We start from the raw sequence: 6000 nt of genomic DNA, 5'->3' as shown, positions 1-6000 counted from the left end.
CACATCCACCCTGATTGAATTGACCTCATTAAGCACTGGTCCTCACCATAGTAATATAATTCACCTATCATCTTTGCATGTATCTCTGCCAAACTGAAGTTTCTACGTCATGTAGTTGACAATCAGTGTGTTAGTCTTTAAGGTGCCTCAGGACTCCTCATTGTTTTTGTGGAAACAGACTAACATGGCTACCCCTCTGAAATCTGTGTCTGAAAGAGAACAGCAAGGTAAACACATATTAGACAATAGCATAGTATCTACAAGCCTGGACCACATAAAACATGGAGGGGGAACCTATGGCCCATGGGCCGAACCTGTCCCACGTGTTCCAGGGCTCCCCCTGCCACCGCAGAGTGACTCATTGCTGGCAGTCCAGCCACCTGGAGGAGCTGTGAGCCTTGCAAGCTGGACTAGGCAAGTCACAAGCCACATCCAGCCTGTGGGCTCAGTTTGGTAGTGGCAGAGGAACAAGTGGCTCTGTGCTCAGCCAAATGGCAGCACAGGGAAGCTCTGTCCCTGCACTTGTACATGGTTTCCACACCTGCTGCTCCCATTGGCTGGGAATTATTGCCAAAAGGAGCGGTGGGGGCAATTCCTGCAAGCACAGCATGAGGCAAAGCCACCTTTGCTCCCCCCCACCCCAAGAACTGCACCAGATAATCGCCCACTCCTGCCCAGCTCCTCTCCTACACTCTACCACCCACCAGACTGTGTACCCTCAACCCAATCCTGCACCCTGCCTCCTACACATACCCCACCTCCCCCTGTTCCTGCAACCCAAGATCCAAACCCTGAACTCCCACCCCAACTCCTCACCCTGCTCCTGCACCCTACCTTTCACCTAAACTCCACACTTCCAGCCCTCTCCTGCACAGCCTCCCACACAGACCCACCCCCAGCCTGTTCCTGCGCCCTACTTCTATGCCAGACCACACCCACTCCCTCACCCCACTCCTGCACCCCCAGTTTCAGTCTACTCCTTGTCAGCCCACTCCTGAACACTTAATTCCTCATTTTGGCCCCACCCCAGAGCCTAGGGAGGTCCCACAAAATCTACTAGTCCCAGGCCCCCAGAAAAGTTAATACTGCCCTGGAGGGAGGCCCTAAAGGAGCACCAAGGAAGTGAGGTGAGTGTTTCTTTCTCTTTTTTCTTCTTCTTTTTCTCTGTTGAGGGCCACATCTGTGCGGTGGGGTTTTATTTGTTTGTTTGTTTTTCTTCTTTTCATGTTAGGCCAAGTCAGTGAGGGTGGTTTTGTTTGTTTGTTTTTGCTTCTCACTTGTGTAGTAAGTGACGGGGTGGAAAGAGCTTCAAAAGGATCTCACAAAACTAAGTGTTTGGGCAACAAAATGACAAATGAAATTTAATGTTGATAAATGTAAAGTAATGCACATTGGGAAAACTAATCCCAACTATACATACAATATGATGGGGACTAATTTAGCTACAACTACTCAAGAGAGAACTTGGAGTCATTGTGGAGAGTTCTCTGAAAACATTTATTCAGTGTGCAGCGGAGGTCGAAAAAGAAAACAGAATGTTAGGAATCATTTAAAAAGGGACACAGAACATCTTATTGCCTCTATTTAAAACCATGGTACATATGATAAAGGCCTATAAAAATCATGACCAGTGTGGAAAAAGTGAATAAATAAAAGTCATGTACTTGTTCCCATAATAAGATCTAGGGGTCACCAAATGAAATTAATATGCAGCAGGTTTAAAACAAACAAAAGGAAATTTTTCCTTCACTCAGCGCACAATCAACCTGTGGAACTCCTTGCCAGAGGAGGTTGTAAAGACAAGGACTGTAACAGAGTTCAAAAAAGAACTAGATACATTCATGGAGGTTAGGTCCATCAATGGCTATTAGCCAGGATGGGTAGGAATGGTGACCCTAGCCTCTGTTTGTCTGAAAATGGATGTCAAGAGAGAGATCACATGATGATTACCTGTTTTTTTCCCTCCCTCTGGGGCATCTGGCATTGGCCACTGTCAGAAGACAGGATACTGGGCTAGATGGACCTTTGGTCTGACCCAGTATAGCTGTTCTTATGCTCCCTTACTGATTTTTCTGTTGGTCAGTGGCCCACAAAGTCAAAAAGGTCCCACCCCAGCATAAAAATACATCACATCACTGAGCATGGTAGTAATCCTATAGCTGCTAAATTAGCTCTCAGCAAAGGATATTCATACAGAGGCTCATGAGTCGCAAGTGACTCCTTAATGTGTCTCCTGCAGCTCTTTGCAACACATGATTAAATCACACAGTGTTTTAATTATTAACCATTCTAAGGGTATGTCTACACTACCACCCTAGTTCGAATGAGGGTGGTAATGTAGGCAACCGGAGTTGCAAATGAAGCCCGGGATTTGAATTTCCCGGGCTTCATTTGCATAAAGCCGGGCGCCGCCATTTTTAAATGTCCACTAGTGCAGACTCCATGCCGCGCGGCTACACGCGGCACAGACTAGGTAGTTCGGACTAGGCTTCCTAGTCCGAACTACCGTTACTCCTCGTGAAACTAGGAAGCCTATTCCGAACTACCTAGTCCGTGCCGCGTGTAGCCACACGGCACAGAGTCCGCACTAGCGGACATTTAAAAATGGCGGCGCCCGGCTTTATGCAAATGAAGCCCGGGAAATTCAAATCCCGGGCTTCATTTGCAACTCCGGTTGCCTACATTACCACCCTAGTTCGAACTAGGGTGGTAGTGTAGACATACCCTAAGTTATTAACTAACCAGAATTTCTCACCATGTTATTAACCAACTGTAGTTGATCCAAAAAAAAAATTTAGTTGGGAAAATTGCTGTGAGAATAAGATCCATTATATATTTTAGAGAGTTCCTCCGTCCATCTTTCTGTCAATAGTGCATTTACCCAGTGTTGCTTGGGTCATTAACTCAATTATGCTTTTTATAAATAAAAGGAGAAAATGTGCATGCTTTATTTAAATGATTGTATTTTTGAAAAATAGGGTTATTTTTATGAAGTTATTTTTTATTTTGAATTTCTTAAAAAGTGATTATTAAAGTGGTTTTAGTGAAGTGGACAATTAATACCTCTGTAGTTACCAGACAAAAGAAAAAGGTAGGTGAGGGGAGGGACTGGTGGGTTACTCTTTGTTGTAATGAGCTATAAATCCAGTATGACAAAGTGGGTGAGGTAATACCAGCTTCTGATGAGAGGAGAGACACACCCTGGACCTTATGCAGAGCTCTTCTTCAAGTCTGGGAAACATAAAATGGGCTTATTTTTCCACGTAGGGCTGCAGCTGCCCAGCATTGCAGCGTTTTAGTGAAGACACCTCCTACAGCAACAAGAGAGCTTCACCGTACTTAATCCAACTCTCTGGGAGATGGTGGATTAAGAAATTCACCAATCAACATAGTACTGTCTACACAGAGGGTTAGCTTCATATAACTGTGTCACTCAAGTGAGGATGTATCACACACAGCTGAATGGTAGTTATACTGTTACACATCTGTAATGTAGACCCGATTTTGGAGCATCACCGCTAAACACAAGATGAAACATATTCTTTAGCTAAGTAGTTGAAAACTCCTTTGACATATTTTTACCCATTTTTACCCATCCAGTCACGGGGGGGGGAGCGGGAGAATGTAGCTGTGGAGGGGAGGGGGGTGTGATTGTTAGTGGATTACAGATTGTTGTAATCTACTATATGTTTGAGAGAGTTTGTGAGCAAGTCTGTCCATCCATTTGTTCAAGAACTCCTCCTAAACAGTAGGAGCTAAGACCACCAAATTTGGTGTGCGGCTTCCTCTTATAACTTAAAGCAAGGTCAGGGTTTGGTTGTAGCAAGACAACAGAATGTGCCTGGACTGCGATTGATTGTAACATGGGAAACATCGACAAAACAGGGCAAAACTTGAATTAAGATACACAACTTCAGCTAGGTCAATTGCGTAGCCAAAGTCCAAATAGCTTCATTCAGCTTTTGGCGCTGTCTACACAGCAGGAAGTCAAAAGAAGAACACTCTTTCTCCAACTTCCCTTACTCCTTGGCTATGTCTAGACTGGCATGATTTTCCGCAAATGCTTTTAACGGAAAAGTTTTTCTGTTAAAAGCATTTGCGGAAAAGAGCGTCTAGATTGGCACGGACGCTTTTCCACAAAAGCCCTTTTTGCGGAAAAGCGTCCGTGCCAATCTAGACACGGTTTTGCGCAAGAAAGCCCCGATCTCCATTTTCGCGATGGGGGCTTTTTTGCGCAAACTACCGCGTTGTCTATACTGGTCCTCTTGGGCAAAAGCATTTGCGCAAGAGGGCTTTTGCCTGAACGGGAAGCAGCATAGCATTTCCGCAAGAACACTGACAATCTTACATGAGATCGTCAGTGTTCTTGCGGAAATTCAAGTGGCCAGTGTAGACAGCCGGCAAGTTTCTCCGCAAAAGCAGCTGCTTTTGTGGAAAAACTTGCCAGTCTAGACACAGCCCTTGTGAAATGAGGGTTACAGGAGTCAGAGTAAGAAGTCCTCCAGCTCAACATTATTTCAAAACAATGGCTTGCTGCATAGACACACACTTTGTTATTCCAAAATAATATCAGTTACCAGGGGTGGCCTGTGAGCCTAGGCAGACTAGGCAGTTGCCTAGGGTGCCGCCGGTCTGGGCGCCTGATGATGTCACAGGGCGCTGGGGCGCCCCATAATTACATCATGGCAATTCACTGCTGAGCAGGTGGGGGTGCCGATCGCACCTTCTGCCTAGGGCGCCAGCTGCCGCAGCCAGCCGCAATCCACTCCCGTCAGTTTTTCCAAAATAACACTGCTGTGTAGACATATCCATGGAAAGGGAAGGGGCTGCTATCAGGGAAAATTAAACTGTGTAATGACCAGAGTGGGGCAGCAAGGGGCCAGAGAAGAGGACCAGGACAGCTATAACCTCATTGGGGCAGCAGGAGGAAGAGATGGAGATAAGCTTCCCACCCACCGCTCAGTTGGTGCGACCTATGCCACAGACAGCTACGGGGAGCCGTAACCTAATGAGGACAGATAGGTCAGACACAGAATGACCACTGTGTGAAAAATTCTCACCCACAGGCAATAGGGTGGGGGGGGGGGCGTTCTTTTATTATTTAGCGATTGTCTAATTTCACCCACACCATTGTTATTGGGGCATGTAGTGCACTGGAGGAAGTGCAGCACATTGTAATAGACATCTGTAGGGTTCATGGATCTTGAAAGGTGTGTTTTGCAGGGGGAGAGGAAAAGGGGTTTGACTATTGTAGCAGTGGAGAAACATCTGCAGGTTCTGCATCCATTGTTCTAGCAGGGTCTCGTGCTGTGTGACAGGGAAAGGCTACCCTGTACTGAACCACAGGAAGTTTCCCTAGCCCAACTGGCTGAGCAGACTCCACCCCTGTAGCCCTGCTGGGCATGCTCAAAAGAGAGACCAGGGATAAAAGCCCAGGGAGCCAGCCACTCGAGGGAGGGCATCAGAAGGGAAGGAGCTCAGTGTAAGTGGGGAAATGGTTCCGCTATTGTGGGGAACTTTTCTGGCTTCTATACTACCCCAGTGAAATGGACCAGTGAAAGAATCTGAGTCCCCGCTACCACTTTTTTTACCTAAAGGCCTCCCTGACCCTGAGGGCTCCCCTTCCACTCTCCTGAGTAGCAGAGTCCTCAAAATCCCAACAAGGCTGGGCCCAGGTTTTCTGGAGCTTAATCCCCGACCTTGTAGTCATTTAGGGTAGTGGCTAGGGTGTCTCCGCTCTGGGGTGCTCTCTTCACACTAGATGCTTCCTTGACCCACTGATCATTACATACAGTTCAAAGTGAATACAATTTATTAAATAGCAACTGATTAAAAAGAAAAGAATAAGGAAAAAATGAGAAAGGTTAAATGAGAACACACAGTCCTGCTCTGTAGCATGGGGACATCACAAACAGCAGTTTGCAGAGTGTAAGGACAGTTCACAGTCTGTTCCTTATAGGTCCCAGGGCTCTCTCTCAGGCCCTGGCTGTGCTGCAGGGG

At 46.5% G+C, this 6000-nt stretch overlaps 1 long non-coding RNA gene across 1 annotated transcript in view; it reads right to left on the bottom strand.

The window, feature by feature from the left end:
- Positions 1-6000, bottom strand: part of LOC142818901 (uncharacterized) — a 57780-nt gene continuing 51780 nt past the window's right edge. The window contains exon 4 of the long non-coding RNA XR_012896598.1: positions 1-209. This is a non-coding gene — a long non-coding RNA (uncharacterized LOC142818901). The remainder of the gene's footprint in view (positions 210-6000) is intronic.

The sequence above is a fragment of the Pelodiscus sinensis genome, chromosome 1, assembly GCF_049634645.1.
Source record: "Pelodiscus sinensis isolate JC-2024 chromosome 1, ASM4963464v1, whole genome shotgun sequence".
In the NCBI taxonomy this organism is placed as follows: Eukaryota; Metazoa; Chordata; order Testudines; family Trionychidae; genus Pelodiscus; species Pelodiscus sinensis.
The sequence above is the reverse complement of the archived record's forward strand: the minus strand, read 5'-3'. Positions and strand labels throughout refer to the sequence as shown.